This window comes from Chlorocebus sabaeus, chromosome 9, assembly GCF_047675955.1.
Source record: "Chlorocebus sabaeus isolate Y175 chromosome 9, mChlSab1.0.hap1, whole genome shotgun sequence".
Taxonomy (NCBI): Eukaryota; Metazoa; Chordata; class Mammalia; order Primates; family Cercopithecidae; genus Chlorocebus; species Chlorocebus sabaeus.
Window position 1 is genome coordinate 108,933,464 of NC_132912.1, and position 19,915 is coordinate 108,953,378.

A 19,915-nucleotide genomic window follows, 5' to 3' on the forward strand; every position below is an offset into this window, starting at 1 on the left:
CCAGTGTATCTTCCCAAAATGCCGGGATTACAGGCATGTAGTGCCATGCCCAACCTAGTAAACTTATTTTTAAGGTAGCTTGCTTTAAATAGTGAAGTGCTATAGACAGGAGAGACTTGACATTCTGCATTTGTCTGAGACTATTCAAACCTAAAACTTAGACCTTACCTTATGACGTGAAGGAAGGACTAGGACAAAGGTAATACTCATAGACCTAAACCAAGAAAGAAAGTTTGTTCATGATAATATTAAGGGAGATCACCTAGACATCTTCTCCAGCCTGGCTGCTGGGGTAGATTCTAGAGGGGAGAGAAGAGGAAAAAGATGCCTGGGTTTTATCTTTGACGAGTGAAGAATATTGTACTTTACTTACCATACTGTTTTTACTGAAGGGAGAGAAGAAAGGTAAAATATGGGTGGGCTTTCTCCATTTTGAAAGGGAGAAAAAGAAGACCATGGAAATGATGAATTTTCCCTTCTATTAAGAAGAAAGGGGAAGTATTGGGAATAGGAGAGAGTAACATACTAGAAATTCTTCCTTTGGAGCTCAGTACTATTTTAATACTCTCCACATCACCCCCACCTTTTTGGACACAGAACTTATTTCAAACAAAGTAAAGTAAGCACTGAACTGTAAATCTATGAATTTGGTCCTCAGTTTTCTTCATATGTAAAGTGAGAAGCTTGGGCTAGTCTCTGAGATGTCTTCTATCCACAGGTACCTGAAATGACCCAAGCTGCAGACACTGTTCAACACACCTCGTCACTACTGGACTGGATGGCCAGGTGAAAATTCTGGCTTGCTCATTCTGCTCGCAATAGTTGGGGCTGAAACAGCTTGTGGCAAATCTCAGGCTACAGAAGGCCTGGTCAAGAACTTACTTGCTGAGCACTGCTTCCTCTCCCTCTTGCTCAGCTTGGTAACAGTATCAAGGGCATAGAAACTACAAGTTCCCCCAGGATCAGCAAATGCATTTTGTTCGTTAGGCTTCTCCTCCTGGTGCTCTGCTGCCCTTTCTTCTCAGAAACCCCACTGGTGCTCAATTGGGGCATTTAACAGCTCCTTTCAGTCACTTTTGTGTCCAAGGGCTGATGCCCATGCAGAGTCTGCTGGCTATTGACTAAAGGTTGGTGGTGGCCACCTCACGCCTGCAAACCACGAGGTTTGAGTATCTTGGGTGAAAGCTCTGGGACAATGCCCTCCTTGATGTCAGAGTGTGTGGGGTCTTGTTGAAGATTTGCCAGGCAGCCAAGAGAAAGTGTTCCACACATAGAACAGGGGGAGACCTGAATCTCAGAGAAAATAAAACAAAACCTAACAAAACAGAAATGACTCTTGATGAAACTCTTGCTCTGGACTGGTGCCCTAGAAGTGAATGAAATTGTTTTAAAGATTACCAAGAAGATATAACATATCAAATGCAGCATTAATATGTGAGTATTATATTTTACTTCATTCTTAATTGTGGCATAACGCATGTAAAATTTATCATCTTAGCTCTGTTTAAGTGCATAGTTGAGTAGTGTTAAGTATATTCACATTGTTGTACAATCTCCAGAACTCTTTTCATCTTGAAAAACTGAAACTCTGTGCCTATTAAACAACAATTTCTATTCTTCCCTTTCCTGGATTCCTGGCAACCACCCTACTACTTTTGTTTTTAATAAATGTGACTACTCTATGTATCTCATATGAATAAAATAACACAGTATTTGTGTTTTTGTGACAGGTTTATTTCACATAGGTAATTTCCTCAAAGTCCATCTATGATGTAGCTATGTCACAATTTCTTTCCTTTATAAGGTTAGGTAAAATTTCCTTGTATGTATATACCACATTTTGTTTATCCATTCACCTGCTTATAGACACTTGAGGTGCTTTCACCTTTTTGCTATTGTGAATAATTATGTTATGATAAAGGGTATACAAATATCTCTTTAGGATCCTGCTTTCCATCTTTGGAGGTATACATGCAGGCATGGAATTTCTAGATCATACAGTAATTCTATTTTTAATTTTCTGAGGGATCACAAAAATATAAGTGCTATTGTCTAAATGTATGTCTCCACAAAATTCATATGTTGAAATCCTAACCCCCAAGATGACGGTATTAGGAGGTGGAACATTTGGGAGGTGATTAAGTCACATGGGTGTAGCCCTCACGAATGAGATTAGCCCCCTTATAATAAAGAACCCAGAGAACTCTCTTTTTTTGGTGATTGACATCATTACCTCTATGGAAGTGAATATAAAAAGAGACACTGTAGAGGACCCTGAGATAATATATGGCTAATGATGAGACCCTTGCAGGTGGTATAGAAGCCTCTGGTTTGCCAGGGAAGATTCATATCTAGGATCAAAAGGATGACCCTAGTTGCTTAACAGGGAATAGGGTTTCATGAGAATGTAACAGTTTATTATAATTTATAATTATTATAATAATTACAGGAAAAGTTTATTATAATTTATAATTATTATATTAATTTATAATATAATGTATAACTTATAATTTATAATTGTAATTTATAACTTATAATTTTAAAATATCTTTAGTTGCATACCAAAGTCATTCGTATTATATATATAATACATATGTAAAATACATGTATATGAATATTTCTGCAAAACAAATTTTTCAAATGTAAAACCAGGAAAGAAGCTGATATTCAAACTCTCAGTTCTACTTCCTTGTCCAGCAAAGATGATATCAAGCAGAGTATATCAGAAATAACCTCATAAAACCTCAGGCACTAGCATACCCTATACCTAGTCCTAATGTCAACAAATAAACCCGCTGCTTGATAGAAGCCCACCAAACAAGTTCCTACATAGCCGACTTTCATTTCCTTTCCAGGATGATGAGGAGGAAAAGAGATATCATGAGCTCTAAGATGGATACTTTAGAAGGAACAGTTCTTTCAATGATTCCAGATATCTTATCTGGCTTAACATATCTTCTGATATTTCACAGAGAACCTGTTACTATTTTGCATACGTTTCTTCCGGACCTATGTCTTATTTCTGCCTGCCACACAAATCCAGAGTACCTATGATTTAGATTACTATATTATTTTCCCAGTTGCTATAATATATTCAAACTGATCAAGAATGTGACATGGGCTCTAACTAGACTCAGAATAAAATCTCTCTAGCTCTTTATTAATCCCATTTCCTTGAAAAGCAAACAAAACCCTACATGAGGTATAATACAAAACACTCGCTTTGCTATTACTCTGGCTATCCTATTTCTTCTATTTCTTCAGGAGTACTGTTGTCAAAAATGATTCTTCTGATTTTGGTGGTTGTACCCTACATCATCATTTAGAGCTCACACATATGAGAAAGCAATTGAGATGACACTTGTTTTATTGAAGTATTAGTTAACCTGTTGTTTACCTGTGCTACAGCCCTACGCTTATAGGCATAGGAATTTCGATCCATGTCTAGCCTGTCTCTGATCTCTGTAGGCAGAAGCAGAGATTATTTCTCAAACAATAATCCAGGTAATAAAGGATTTGCTTCAACCTTTGTACAGTATTTTCTCAAGACTAAATCCCATTAACAATTATATCTACAAATGGATACCACATTTGTTTCTAACTACAATTTCAATGACTTCTACATCATCTTAGTGATAATAACGTAGGACAGAATGTTTGTGCCTCCCAATGGAAATCATCACAGATTTTGATAATCCCATGCAGATTGTTTTACAAAGTCCTGGAGAAAACATTAAGACCATCCGAACAGCATCTATGAAATGAATGCAGTGGAGCTAGTGGCAAGGCTAAGGTCTAGGAAAAAGTCGACTCACCCCAAATTTGCTGATTTGTGCCATTCAGTTGACTCTGCCCTTGCTCTTGGCTTGCTCCTTGGTCATATGTTCCTGGACTGAGGCTTTAACATGCCTTTAGGAAAGAACTGCCAACATTTCTAGTAGGATATCCAGTACTAGGATACAAGGCAAAATGCAGGCCACTGAAGAAGCTCATAGCTTCTAACAAAGCTCAATTACGTATTTGTTGATGAGAGAAAGCCTCAAGGTGAAAGACAGAATGTTGACTTAATTTCTTAAAGGAAAAACCTAATGGAAATAGATTCAATCAGATCCTTAACTTACCACAGAAAATATATTATGATAGAACTACGATTTTCAGATGAGACTGAGAAACCAGCTGCCTTCAGCATCTTCTGTGACTGATTTACTCTAAACCAGGAATGAGATCTACAAACCACCAGGTTCTATTCAACCACCCTTTATTTCCTGCTTTCTTGTGGAACCATAAAAGCTTAGGGAGACCTGTTAGGCTTGGGCTTGTGAACTACAGTTCTCCAACAGCAAATGTGTCATGCATTCCCTGGGCAGAAGGGTCCATGATCACAGGCTGTGTTATCAACCTGTCTCCAAGAGCAATCAAATAATGTGTGGGATGTCTGAGAAGGACACTAAGTGAGCTAACAGCTGGACTGGGAGAAAAAAAATAACTTTCCATGGCATGTTCAAAAATTATGTGGTACCCTCAGAACATGCAAATAAACAATTATAGATATGTGTGGATATAAGATGGCTACAAACATCTACACGCACTGAAAATAAAATCTGCATCCATAATCAACAAAACTCTGGACTGGGTTCATATTCTTAAACATAAAATGCAACTTATGAAGAAATTCTTAAGTTTTATTCCTCCCTCCCCAAGAAAATCTTCACAACACTATAATCTCTTCGTAGATTTTGAAACACTTTTATGAACAAAAATTATAATTTTGTTTTTAGTCAAAATATTGTTTAAGATGTGTTATCAGTACAATTTTCCAAATGACTAACTTCTAACAATGAAGTCCAATTTCCCCTCAACAACTAGGTGTCATGTGTTTTCATCTGCTGAAAGTCAAGCGGCTCCTCTGGTTTGCAGATTACAAGACAATGTTTAGATGAGGTGTCAGGCTGTACTTGCATATGCGTCTTCTAATGTGGTCTTATCATTATCAAAGTAGTGTTTTTGAATTTTGAAATTGTGGCCTGTTTTTACACAACATAATTCACATAACTCCATGTAGATATTGAGATTTATGTAGTAGGATGTATTTGTCTAAGCCAATCCCATGTAGGAATAGCATAGGAAACAATATACCATACTTGCATGCCTGGGTTGCTGGTCCTAGGTTTGGTGAAGTTGACATTGTGGGTTAAGAATTTTCAGACCATTTTCCAGGGAGTACAGCAAGTTTTGGTATGTGGGTTGATAAAATTTAAAAGGTGCTTTCAAGGACTTCTGCATTGAGACAGTACAATCAAAAGGCAAAAGTCTGTAGCTTCTAACTTTACCTGTTTCAACTCTGAAAAATGTTCAGCCTGGACCCTGGTAAGCATAACTATTTGGAATTTTGGAATAGAGTGAAAAGGTCATACCTCAGGACCTCAAAATGTCGGAAAAAAAAATACATGAGTCATTTTCACACAATATTGCTCAAATGTTGCACGGAGATTGATCATAGAACATTTGGAAGCCATTCTATGAACATTTGTAGCCAATGGCTTTCATTCAGATGTGTTCTGAATTTAGTAAGAAACAGAGACTAGATTTTTTTGATATTATTGAAATATTCAGTAACCACTACTTTTTTGAATGTTAATAGCATTAACTTTGTATTTGTATTTTGCCAAGGCACTCTCCATTACCTTACCCATATTGATATAACTTTGCTTCTCATAATATATAAAAATGACCCTTAAATCTGTAGTAACAATGGTCCAAGAATGTAAATAACTGAGTATATGTGAATGAACACATGGATGGACAGATGGATGAATTAAAAATAAAAATAAATAAATGCAGAAACAAACTAATGAATAAAGTCAGTAGAAAGTCAGTATAGTTAGTACCTGGGGAGGGACGTGTTCAACTTTTGATAGGGAAGTCAGAGAAAGGGTCTCTGACATGATAATATGAGTAAAGCAAGATCTTACCAAAGGAGCTGAGAATGTAAGCCTCGTGCATTCTTTGAAGAAGAATGTTTCAGACAGAGGAAAGAGAATAAAGATCTAGAGGCAGAAACACATCTGACATGATTGAAGAACAAAGAGGCCGGTGTGGTAGCAGAATGACTGAAGGGGAGAGATGTAGGATATGGGTTATAATTCCAGGGGAGCCAGATTGTATGGGCTTTTAGAGGCCCCTATAAATATCTTGGCATTTATACCCAATAAATACAAATGTTTACTTAAAAAATTATAATAGGAAATGAAATTTAAGTTCAGCTTTTCTGCATCACTCATAATTTATCAGGTATTATTTTTCTAGTAGTGGATGAGTGTTGAACTATACAATTTCTCATCTTATCCTTTCTGTTGTCAATAGTCTTACTTATTGAGACATGAGGCTTATAGCTGCATAATAAAAGAAAATTAATTTTAATTGTTAGAGTTAGTACCAAACACTAATATCCTTCATTAATGTATTTCTTCAATGAAGGTCTCTAAGAAATTTCTACGTGCTCAGTACTGTGCTAGGAAATAATTGCAAACTCCAGGAGGATTGGGCATGATTGCTTCAAACTGCTCCTTTTCAGGATTAGCACAGCTCAATAACACATGCTCAATAATATGTCCAGAATAAAGAAGTTACTAATACATGAGGATACAACAGTGAAGAGTATATAGTTGGTGTCTGATTTCATGGAACATACAGTCAAATGAAAGAGTGATTTAAAAATAAGCAACTGCAGTACAGTTATGCACCAAACAACAATGTTTTGGTGAAAAACAGACCACATATACGATGTTGGTTCCATAACATTATTATGGAGCTGAAAAATTTTTATCACCTGATATCTTAATCGTCTTGATCCTTTGTAGGTCTAGGCTAATATATGTGTTTGTGTCTTAATTTTTAACAAAAAAGTTTTAAAGTAAAATATATAAATTTGCAATAGAAAAAGGCTTATAGAATAATGATATAATGAAAGAAAATATTTTTGTACAGCTATACAGTGTGTTTGTGTTTTGAACCAGAAGTTATTACAAGAATCAAAAAGTTAAAAAATTAAAAGCTTATAAAGTAAAAAATTACAGTTAAGGTTAATTTATTATTTAAAAATATTTATTCATAAATGTACTGTAGCCTGATTATATAGTGTTTATGAAGTCTCCAGGAGTGTTCAGCAATGTCCTAGGTCTTCACATTCACTCACTACTCACTCACTACTCACTCACTACTCACTCACTCATTCGCCCAGAGCAATAGTCAGTCCTGTAAGCTTCGGCCACAGGAAGTACCTTACATAGGGGTACCTTTTTTTTCTTTAAATATTTTACATTCTATAATGTTTAGACAATGACAAAATCACCTAAGGAATACTTTTTTCAGAACATATTCCCACTGTTAAGCGACTCATGACTGTGATGAAGGAAGGATAGTTTCAGCGTGATAGTGATTAATCATTGCAGAATTCAGTAACAAAGTAACTATTACCTAAAATATCCACACTAAGAAAAGTCATTGAAATACTGACCAGTGTTGTTGGAGAAAATTGGAAGAAAAAGACTAAGCATACAAATTGCAGATATTTATTTCTTGTTTAGAATATGATTAGGCTGAATGGTGAAATGCACCTAACAAAATTAAGTCAACTTTATAAATGATGCCAGGGTGTTTATTAGATTTGCTTGAAAATTTCTCAAAAAATTATCCAAGACTTTGGCAATTTACTACAAAGCCAATTCTATGAATATAATCACTAAAAAAAAATCTATTGCCTCAGCATCTTCACTAAGAACAAGAGTAGGCACAAAAACTCAAAAGCAATTTCAAAGCATGTTGATTTCTCCCATATTCTTCTTATAGATAATTCATTAAAGCCATACAAATGTCAATTCACAAATCAAAGACACATTTGTATCTTCACGTTCTTACGTGTAAAAAGAGAAACCATGCACGTTTATGTAAGATATGTCATTTCAGTGTATAATTACCTGTCAGCTTTCAGGAAAAATGAATATTCAGGGACACAGGAAGAATCACCGTACATCAAAAAGGAAAACATCATTGATTGTTCTGGAAGTCATTAGCTAAATTGTCTATTTACAAACCTTAGCATGAGTCTAAAATTACCTAATGCATTTCTTGTAGAAAATAAAAAAGAAATCGTATCTAACAAACAGAATCTTGATTATTAGAAGGGATTTTTACAGTTTCCAAAGCAGCAGTTGGCAAACCTTTTCTATAAAGGGTGAGACCAAATATTTCAAGCTGTGCAGGCCAAACATTCTCTGTCACTGCTACTCAACTCTGCCACTGTAGTTGAAAGCAGGCTTTGTGAACAAATGAGCATGGTTGATAAAACTATTTACAAAAGCAGGCAGCATACCAGATGTGGCTCAGGGGTTACCATTTGTGGACCCCCATTCTAGAATATTTTCAGATTAAAGAAACTCTGGGGGTGCTTAGTATTTACCTGACCACAACCAGATACATTCTAAAGTCACGAGTGCTATGGTATCTCAGGTGGTATCAAGCCTGGCGAACAAATCCTATTTATGTAAGTCAACTGAAAAAACAAACAGAAAACTTGACCTGATCTTGCCTGAAGTTGATACATTCTGGGAGAAATGAAAAATACATTTAATGACAGAAATTAACCCATAAAAAGATGTTTGAGCAAGAAGGATGTGTGAATCAAGTGTGTTCAATCTTTTTCAGCAGAACCACCTGAAATTCACAAAAGCCAAAAATAGATTAAGCTAGACATCAAGATGTCTGGATTCTATTATGGGCTTTGCTAGTAAGAGCTCATATGACCTCTACGCTTCAATTTCCCTAACTCTAAAAAAAAAGTATGTGAACTTGATGAACTTTGAAATTATTTCAGACTAGAAAAGTTAATGGTATTATGAATGAAATGAACATTTTGATAATATTACCAATAGGAAGAAACCATGGCTGAGAGAGCCAGTGGTGACTAAGAGGACAGGTGTCCCACCAGGCGGACCTGCTATGAGCATTCAACATTTGAGTTGCCAGGGACTTTTTAATGACAGTGAAATCACGATGATGGAATGTCTCATAGAATACATGCCATAAGTTCCAGGCAGGGTCTGTTCATCACCCAGATACCCAGTAGACAAATGTACATTGTGGAAAAGGTAGAGAGAGACCAGCTGCCAGTAAGCCAAAGCATTCATTGCTTGCAAAGTAGAAGCAAATGTTGCTTACATCAAAGCATATGAAACAAGGCCTCCTATTTCAGTGTGTGTTGGTATCCATACATTTCTTTTAAAAAAAGGTCAATTTATACTTGGTTATATTTGATTATTAAAGGCTAAGATGTTGCATTTGACTGTGAATCTGGAAAACTCTCAATCCAAGAAATTCTCAAGAAAGGTAATCTCAGATTCCTAGGAGCTCAGGTTTCAAAATTCATCAGAAAGAAAGTACTGGTGGAGGACTGCTTGGAGGATATGCTACCTCTTGATGACACTGGATTCTTTAAAATCTATCCTTCCATTGAGTCAGACCATCAGAGAAACAAACTTCTAAGATGTCTCATATTGTCCAAGCTATCCCCCCTACCTGCTCGCCACAGAATTGCTTTCACAGAATCAGAGTTTGCTGCAATGCTATAAACATACACTGATGATACTTACTTACAGCGTAGCCACACGTTCTGGGGTGCCTGGGACAATCCTAGTTTATGCCTATGGTCCTAACATAATGACTGATAAATGCTTTTCCAAGAACCACTTTTCTCTAAATGAAGGTAACTTAAACAATTCAATCATTAAAAAAAAAAAAAAATCACAGGGAAAAGGAAACAAACAAACAAACATGATTTAGTGGACCCTCTTATTTTTCCTAAATCAAGTGGGAAGAAAGAGAAGCATTCTCAACCAATGGATTTTCACCATTCTAGAGCAGGTATGGCAAATACTGACACTGAAAAAGGAAAATTAATGAACATCTTACTGCTTCTTGGTCACCAAGGAAAGTGGATCTTGACTTGAATCACAAGTGGCACAGTGTTTCTGTGATCAGGGTTCAGCAAATAGATGACAATTGTATGACCTGATACATGCCGGCTCTCTTGCCTCCGGTTGCCCTGGAGAAACGAAGAAAGGGCCATAGGTCCCTTACTTTTTGAGGACCACGTTTCATTGCAAGCAGCCAAGCATCTAGCACCCAGAAAGATTAGATAAAAACAACTCACCAATCCTTTTCAAATATATCACTTCCCTTTAAAGTACAGCGATTTGTTCCTGGATTCAATTAGCTACACAATATTCTAGCTATAGCAGTTCACTATACTTTTAATATACCCAAATTTTAACTAATTAGTGGAACACCAAAACGATCAAGTGGAGAGTGCAACATTTGTTTTGGAGGAACCAGACTCTAAAATATTATCATCTACATCCTTTTATTTTCTTTAGTTTACATTGATTATAGCTTGTCATTTTAAATCATTGTTGGAACAAGGCAGTTTATAAATAAAGAATAGAAAAGTATGAATTAAATAGTGAGATGACATGATATTTCCCAGGGTTCCTGAAATCATACTGAGACTTTCCAAGGGAAGAATGATCCTTGTTTATTTAACAATCAACAAATAGCAATGTGCACTATGTTAGGAAAGATAACGCTATATCACCCCCTGAATATTCTATGTAGCTTTAGGTGGTCTTATTTCCTTTCCTTCTCTAGTAATAGAGGGCAGTTGCACATAATGAGCATCTCTCTGATGTGCAGCTCTTTTAATGAACAGGTCATATATTTGCTTGAAAGATAGGTCTGTGGAAATATACGGCAATGGAAGATTTTGTTCTGCCCACTAATTTATTTTAAAATCCTTTGGATTGAGTGGAAAGACCATTTTAATGGTCTTTTTTGCATCCTACAAGAAATATAATAATCAACAGCTAACCCAAACATAACTTTTGAAGGAATCACAGCTAAAAAAGAAAATGGGAAGGTAGTGCTGTGGGTTAACCTGTGTCCTCTGTAAAGACAAACTGAAGTCCTAAACCCCAGTACCTATAAATGTGACCGAATTTAGAAATAGGGCCTTATACACATAACTAGCTAAGATAACATCATACTAGGTACAGTAAGCCCTATATCCAATGACTGACACCTTTATGGAAGCCCATGTGAAGACACAGAGACACATAGGGAAGAAGGCCACATAACAACTGAATTAGATATTAGGATGATAAACTACAGTTCAAAGAACAGCAAGAACGCCAGTAATCACCAGAAGCTGGAAAAGACACAAAAGCATTCTTAAGTAGAGTCCTTAGAGGGAGCAGGAGCCTGTTGACACCTTGATTTCAGGTTTCTAGCCTCCAGAACTATGAGAGAATACATTTCTGTCCTTTTAAGCCATACATTAAGCAGTACTTGGTTACAGCAGCCCTAGGAGACTACAGCAAGGGACAAACTCCCTTTGTTAGGATCCCCTTATCACTTCCTTTCCAACTTCCTACTCTCCAAGGTAATACGCATTTTATTGAGATTCTATATTTTAAGTTAAATGATGACAGTATAGTTTGCCAGTAAACAGCGTGAGCTTTGGAGAAAGAAAGATCTGAATTTAAATCTGGCTTCACCTTTTGTTAATGAAGCATCTTGGCCAAGTCACTTGATCTCTCTAATATTCAGTTTCATTATAATTAAAGTGGGAATAATTACAATGTTTACTTAGAAATGTGATCATATAAGTAAACAATGAGCATTGATCTTACACAGAGGATAAAAGACAAAGAAATAAGAGACATTAAGGTTATAAAAAAGAAGTTAAATTGTTTGCAGATGCCATGATATTACATATAGAAAACCCTAAAGACCACCAAAAAACTGTTGGAACTAAGAAAGGAATTCAATAACATTTCAGGATACAAAATCAACATACAAAAATCAGTTGTTTTCTCTACACTAACAAAAACTATCTGAAATCTGTAAGATATTGAATAAAGAAATTGAAGAAGACATAAATAAATGAAAAAGTATTCTGTGGATTGGATTGGAAGAATTAATATTGTTAAAATGTTCATACTACCCAAAGAGGTCTATATGCCTAATGCAATCCTTATCAAAATTCCAGTGACATTTTTCACAGAAATAGAAAAAAAATCTAAATTTGGATGGAACCATTATATAGCCCAAATAACCAAAGCAATTCTTAAGAAAGAACAAAAGAACTCAAACAAATTTACAAGAAAAAAACAAACAACCCCATCAAAAAGTGGGCAAAGGATATGAACAGACATTTCTCAAAAGAAGACATTTATACAGCCAACAGACACATGAAAAAATGCTCATCATCACTGGCCATCAGAGAAATGCAAATCAAAACCACAATGAGATACATCTCACACCAGTTAGAATGGCAATCATTAAAAAGTCAGGAAACAGCAGGTGCTGGAGAGGATGTGGAGAAATACAAACACTTTTACACTGTTGGTGGGATTGTAAACTAGTTCAACCATTATGGAAAACAGTATGGCGATTCCTCAAGGATCTAGAACTAGAAGTACCATATGACCCAGCCATCCCATTACTGGGTATATACCCAAAGGATTATAAATCATGCTGCTATAAAGACACATGCACACGTATGTTTATTGTGGCACTATTCACAATAGCAAAGACTTGGAATCAACCCAAATGTCCATCAGTGACAGACTGGATTAAGAAAATGTGGCACATATACACCATGGAATACTATGCAGCCATAAAAAAGGATGAGTTTGTGTCCTTTGTAGGGACATGGATGCAGCTGGAAACCATCATTCTCAGCAAACTATCGCAAGAACAGAAAACCAAACACCGCATGTTCTCACTCATAGGTGGGAACTGAACAATGAGATCACTTGGACTCGGGAAGGGGAACATCACACACCGAGGCCTATCATAGGAAGGGGGGAGGGGGGAGGGATTGCATTGGGAGTTATACCTTATGTAAATGACGAGTTGATGGGTGCTGACGAGTTGATGGGTGCAGCACACCAATATGGCACAAGTATACATATGTAACAAACCTGCACGTTATGCACACGTACCCTAGAACTTAAAGTATAATAATAATTAAAAAAAAAAAAAAAAGCCAAATACTTACAGCCAACTGATCTTCAGCAAAGCAAACAAAAACATAAAATAGGGAAAACACCACCTATTCAACGAATGGTTCTGGGATAATTGGCAAGCCACATCTAGAAGAATGAAACTGGATCCTCATTTCTCACTTTATACAAAAATCAACTCAAGATGGATCAAAGACTTAAATCTAAGACCTGAAACCAAAAATAGTCTAGAAGATAACTTCAGAAAAACCCTCTAGATATCGACTTAGGCAAAGACTTCATGATCAAAAACCCAAAGGCAAATGTAACATAAACAAAGATGAATAGATGGTACTTAATAAAACTGAAAGCTTCTGCATTGCAAAAGAAATAATCAGCAGAGTTAACAGGCAACCCGCAGAGTGGGAGGAAATCTTTGCAAACTATGCATCCGACAAAGGACTAATATCTAGAATCTACAAGGAACTCAAGCAAGTCTCCAAGAAAAAAAAATAACAATAATAATAATCCCATCAAAAAGTGGGCTAAGGACATGAATGGACAATTCTCAAAAGAAGATATACAAATGGCCAACAAACATATGAAAAACGCCCAACATCAGGGAAATGCAAATCAAAACCACAATGTGATACCACCTTACTCCTGCAAGAATGACCATGATTAAAAAACCAAAAAATAATATATGTTGGCATGATATGGTCAAAAGGGAACACTCTTACACTGCTGGTGGGAGTGTAAACTAGTACAGCCACTATGGAAAACAGTGTGGAGATTCCTTAAAGAGCTAAAAGTAGATCTACCATTTGATCCAGTAATCCCACTACTGGGTGTCTATGCAGAGGCAAAGAAGTCATTATATGAAAAAGACACATGCACACACGTTTATAGCAGCACAATTCACAATTGTGAAAATATGGAACCAGCTCACAATGAGTGAATAAAGACAATGTGGTATATATAGATACCATGGAATATACACCAGCCAGAAAAAGGAAACAAGTAATGGCATTTGCAGCAACCTAGATCGAGTTGGAGACCGTTATTCTAAGTGAAGTAATTAGGAATGGAAAACCGAACAGCATATGTTCTCACTTTTAAGTTGGAACTAAGCTATGAGGATGCAAAGGCACAAGAATGATTTAATGGGCTACGGAGACTTGGAAGTGTGGAGGCGGGTGGGGGATGGTTTGGATAAAAGACTGCACATTGGGTACAGTGTACACTGCTCGGGGGATGGGTGCACCAAAATTTCAGAAATCACCACTAAAGAACTTATCCATGTAACCTAACACCACCTGATCCCCAAAAACCCATTGAAATAAAAAATAAAAAGCTGGAGGCATCACAGTCCCTCATTTTAAAATATATTACAAAGCTATTGTAATCAAAACATCACAGTACTGGCACAAACAAACACATGCATTCATACAGGAATAGAGAGCCCAGAAATGAACCCATACATATATGATTAATTACACTTTGACAAGACTGCCAAGAATATACAATGGGGATAAGATAGTCTCTTCAGTAGAGGGTGATGGGAAAACTGGATATCTATGTATAAAAGAATGAAACTGGACCCTTTTATATACCATATTAAAAAAATTAACTCGACATAAAGATTTTGATGTAAGACCAGAATCCATAAAAGTCCTAGAAGAAAATAGGGGGAAACTCCATAATATTGGTCTTGGCAATCACTTTTTGGATATGACACCAAAAGCATAGACAGTAAAAGCAGAAATAAACAAGTGGGACTACATAAAATTAACAAAACAAAAAACAAAACAAAAAAAACTTCTGCATAGAAAAGAAAACAATCCTCTGGGCATGATGTCAAATGCCTGTAATTCTAGCACTTTGGGAGGCTGAGGCAGGAAGATGCCTTGAGCCCAGACGTTCGAGACCAGCCTCAGCAACATAGTGAAACCACATTTCTGCATTTTTTTTTAAATTAGCTGGGCATGGTGATGCATGCCTGTAGTCACAGCTACCTCTGAGGCTGAGGTGGGAGGACTGCTTGAGCCTGAGAGGTTCAGGCTGCAGTGAGCTATATTCATGCCACTGCACTGCAACCTGTGACAGAGCAAGGCCCTATCTCAACAAAAAAGAAAAAAACATCAACAAAATGAAAAGGCAACCTACAGAGTGGGAAAAATATTTTCAAACCATATATCTGACAAGGTATATGGAAATATATATGGTATATGGAAATATATAAGGAATCCAAATAACTCAATATATATGGCAATATAAAAATACAAATAAATCCGATTTAAAAATGAACAAAAAACCTGAATAGACATTTTTCTAAAGAAGACATACAAATGACCAATAGGTATATGAAAAAGGTGTTCAACATTACAAATCATCAAGGAAATTCAAATCAAAACCATAGTGAGATATTGCCTCACTCTTCTTAGGATGGCTATTATCAAAAAGACAAGAGATAACAAGTGTTGGCCAGGGTATGGAGAAAGGAGACCCTTATACACCATCAGTGGGAATGTAATTTGGCACAGGCATTATGGAAAATAGTATAGAGGTTCCTCAAAAAATTAAAAATAGAATTATTATATGTTCCAGCAATATATACTTCTGGGGATATATCCTGATAATTTGAAATCAGTATAGTGAAGAGATATCTGCACCACATGTTGATTGCATCATTATTCAGAATAGCCAATGGCTACACATAATCGATACATATGGCATCCATTAATGGACACTTCGATTATGTGTAGCCATTGGCTATTCTGAATAATGATGTATATAATAAAAATAAGGACATTCTGCCATTTGCTACATCATGATAAACCTGGAAGACATTAAGCTAAGTGAAATAAACCAGACAGAGAAAGACAAATACTATTTAATCTTGCTTGTGTGTGGAATCTACAAAAGTAAAACCCATAGAAACAGAGAGTAGAACAGTGGTTGTCAAGGACTGAAGGGTGGAGGAAGTGGAGAGATACTATTAACAGGGTAAAAACATTACTATTACATTACTATTAACTATAGTCACCATTCAATCAGACTAAAACTTTGTAAAAAGGGTAATAACTTTGTTGTAAGATGGATATGTTCTGAGGACTAATGTATAGCATGGTGACTATAGTTAATAATACTGAATGGTAACAGTGGATTTTAAATGTCTTCAGCCCCCTACACACACAAATGATTAATATGGCTGATGATGGATGTGATAATTTGATTGTGGTAATATTACACAGTCTACACATGTATCAAGCCATTGCATTGTCCATCTTAAAGATATACTATGTTGTCAATTAAATATTTAAAATAAGAAAAATAATAAAAAAAACCCATTGTGCTGATTAGGTATCCACTAGTTCTCCAGTTTAGGATTTAGGTGCATGCCAGCCAGGAGTATGATTACAACAGAATATGAGGTAGAACTGAAATGGACAGCATATGGAAGTCTTTTCTAGCTATGGGGTCTGATGAACCACTTAATATGGCAGTGGTGGCTATAAGGATTCCTGCAGATTTGACAGGAAAATCAGCAGGATGTTGAGACTTTGCTAGAAGCAAGAAACCCTGTTTTTATTTATACCCCCACCAATCTGTCAAGATTTAGGGTTTGGATTAGAAATTAAGACAAAGATGGTAGCAAAAGAAAGCACAATGTAATTTTTCATCAAAGGGCCTCGGCTAAACTGCTCTTAAAGATTCAAACTGGAATATGTCCCCCAAACTCTCATTCTGTTCTATTTTTAATTTCTCAGCCATTGCAGATGTTGGGGTGTGTGTGTGTGTGTGTGTGTGTGTGTGTGTGTTTGTGTGTGTGTGAACTACTTAACTTTATTTTGCATTATGGCACTGCAGCTCTTGTTTTGGCTATATTTCTCCTGTAAGTCAAGAAAAAGTAAGTCGAAAACAAAACAGCAAAGTCACACATATAGTTACTACTCCTCTAACATTTATCTAAATCAATATTTAGATAAAGGAGTAAACAGCAAAGAATAAACCAGAAATTGTGGTGTTTCTGAACCTTTCTATTACTACTTCTTACATCCTCTGGTACCTGCTAGAGTTTAGACTTGTGGTCATGGATTTGAGAAAGCAAGGGACATATCCATACATGCAAAAATGACAATGAAGTTCACATCCATGAGATACTATCTTCCACAGTTATTTAGCTGACCATGGAGAAAAAAAAGAAGTCTTAGCTAGATGAACAGGGGCAAGGAGGAAGTGGAAAATAATTTTGCATTAAAGCTCTACAGTGTATGCACCCCACATTATTTCTCTTTTAAACATGAAATTCAAAGCACATAAATCATTAAGATATAGCAAAAACCCATGCTTTACTGGAATTTAGGGAATATAAAAGTTTAAATACCAAGCATTAGTATTCTTCCTTCAGACGATTTATATTTCGAAGCAATCAAAGTAGTAAACGTGCATTCCTCCTCTCCTAGGAATAATTTTCCAAATAACCCTGTCATATTGATTTCTACTTTCTCACACAAATACATATATACACACACACACACACACAAAACACAAGTAATCACATAAGTTGATGTCACAGAAATGTGTTATATATTTTGTTCTTTATTTAATGATCATCTGCCATAACTTATTAAAAATTGTATATATTCAAGGTGTACAACATGATTTGATACATGTACGCAGATAGTTCCCAACTTATGCTGGTTCAATTTACATTTTTTCAACTTTACAATGGTGCAAAAGTGATATGCATTCATACAGTACTCATAAAACTATTATGTTTTTCACTTTCAGTAAATCACATGAGATATTCAACACTTTATTATAAAATAGGCTTTGTGTTACATGATTTTCAAACGACGTTATTTTCAAATTGTGATGGATTTATTGGGATGTAGCCCCACCGCAAGCCAAAGAGCATCTGTGCATTGTGTAATGATTATCAAAATCAAATTAAATTATCACTCCAAATACCACCAATGCTGCACATTAGATTGCCGGAACTTGTTCATTTTATAACTAAAAGTTTGTACCATTTGATCAGCATGTCCCCATTTTCCCCAATCCTCAGTTCCCGGGTGACCACAGTTCTACTCTCCATTCCTGTGAGTTAGACCTTTTAGATTTCACCTATAAGAGAGACCATACAATATTTTTCTTTCATTTCACTTAGCATAATATCCTCCAGGTGCCATGACTCCTTAAGTAAACTGTGTGTTTCTTGGTGACAGATGCTCTTTCCTTCTTTTATGTCCCCAATAGTTTCTAAACCAAGACTACACAGAAGCGCTGCAGGAGTGCTACAGGCGATAGAGGCCATAGTTCCAGTTTCTGGTATTTATTTATTGTGTGTACCACAAAATGTAGATCAAGGATTTATAAAAGAAAATATTAATTCTTGACTTTTAGTGGCTAGTTTTCATCTGACCCCATATATCGAAGGAAACCGTAAATCCAGGATGGAGTAGAGTCTCACAGCATGATATAATCTCAGCAAGGCTATGGGCTCTTCTGAAACTAAACACACAGGCAGCAGTCAAACACAGTGATGATTTGGGGATGTTAGGATTCAGGACATTTTATATTCTGGTTCTGTAAACTAGACAAAATGCTAGATACGTTTTGATTGCTTGGAGAAACAGAACGAATAGAAAGGGCAAGTATCATGAAAACTGAAAGTTTCTAAAAGCTTTCTTCAAATGCAGGAAGGACTCTCACATGGAAATGGACATGCTATTTCATACAGAGCCAAAAAAGACAAAACAGCAATAGAAGTAACTATGAAATGTATTATAATAACGAAATAACTTTATTAATAAAAATATGCTCAAAAGAAAAGGTGGCCTTCAGATATAGCTTACGTTTATTAGAATCAGTGAAATAAAATCTTGATTGAGCACTGGCCAAGGACACACAGGGATTTCAAGTGTGTGTGTGTGTGTGTGTGTGTGTGACCTAAGTTACTGTCCAATTCTATGATTTTATGAAATGTAGCCACTCATTGCAATCAAAGGAAAATTTTAAGTGACTTAACAGAGATTAGACACAGGCTCATAGACCATTAAGATATCATCATAAATCTCCAAAGAAAGGAGATAAGTTAAAATCAAAAAGATGCTTTGAATTTTTTGGCCCTATGTCACTTGAAAATTGCAGAGATCCTAGAAGAAAACAAGATCAAAATTCAGGCTATAGACTCTTTCCCAGTGACTACTTACATCTAGACAGTGAAATGTTTCCTGATAAAACACAGTGATTTATGTTTGTGTTTTAATTTTGAAAAATGAAGACAACCAGCCGGGTGCGGTGGCTCACGCCTGTAATCCCAGCACTTTGGGAGGCCGAGGCGGGCGGATCACAAGGTCAGGAGATCGAGACTACGGTGAAACCCTGTCTCTACTAAAAATAGAAAAAATTAGCCGGGCGCGGTGGCGGGCGCCTGTAGTCCCAGCTACTCGGGAGGCTGAGGTAGGAGAAGGGCGTGAATCCGGGAGGTGGAGCTTGCAGTGAGCGGAGATTGCGCCACTGCACTCCAGCCTGGGAGACAAAGCGAGACTCCGTCTCAAAAAAAAAAAAAAAAAAAAAAAGAAAAATGAAGACAACCATGGATCTAATTCTGGAAAATCAGTCTATATTTGGTCATGCCCAGGTACCCACATCTATATACTATTCATGCTCTGTCATGTTTTACAGTGCTCAAGCCCAACTGATTTATGATAACTGGGCCTAGCTCTTCATGGTACCCTGGAAAAAGATGAAGTGAGACCATTAAACATGGAGAAGAACACTTACTAAGAAATAAAAAATATATTATAATACAAGTGTATTAAAGCTATCCTCTCATTGTGGCCCAACAT

General features: G+C 36.3%; 1 long non-coding RNA gene across 1 annotated transcript in view; it reads left to right on the forward strand.

Annotated features, from left to right (window-relative positions):
• Positions 1–1,101: 1,101 nt before the first annotated feature.
• The window catches only part of LOC119627865 (uncharacterized), a 51,147-nt gene continuing 32,333 nt past the window's right edge, over positions 1,102–19,915 (forward strand). The window contains exon 1 of the long non-coding RNA XR_005244079.2: positions 1,102–1,434. This is a non-coding gene — a long non-coding RNA (uncharacterized lncRNA). The remainder of the gene's footprint in view (positions 1,435–19,915) is intronic.